This window comes from Mastomys coucha, unplaced genomic scaffold (assembly GCF_008632895.1).
Source record: "Mastomys coucha isolate ucsf_1 unplaced genomic scaffold, UCSF_Mcou_1 pScaffold7, whole genome shotgun sequence".
NCBI lineage: Eukaryota > Metazoa > Chordata > Mammalia > Rodentia > Muridae > Mastomys > Mastomys coucha.
Window position 1 is genome coordinate 26,531,969 of NW_022196913.1, and position 284 is coordinate 26,532,252.

Below are 284 nucleotides of genomic sequence, written 5' to 3' on the forward strand. Positions count from 1 at the left end.
AGGGAGAGGCAGGCATTTCCCGAAAATTGCCTGCTCCCGAGAGATACCTGCTTTCCCGAACAAGCAGGAAAGGAGATACAGGCATTTCCCGAGAACTGCCTGCTTCCGAGATTTGTCTATCGCCAAATTCTGGAGTGACAGGCATATCCCGACTATGCTTGGTCCACGCTCAATCTCCAGGCTTTCTGGGGTTAATTCTGTCCATAGAGGCTTCTTAGAATTGATTTGCTTTGCCTTGAGATTAATTCCTGGCGACCGAACTTTGAACTTCTGTCTTCAGCGAC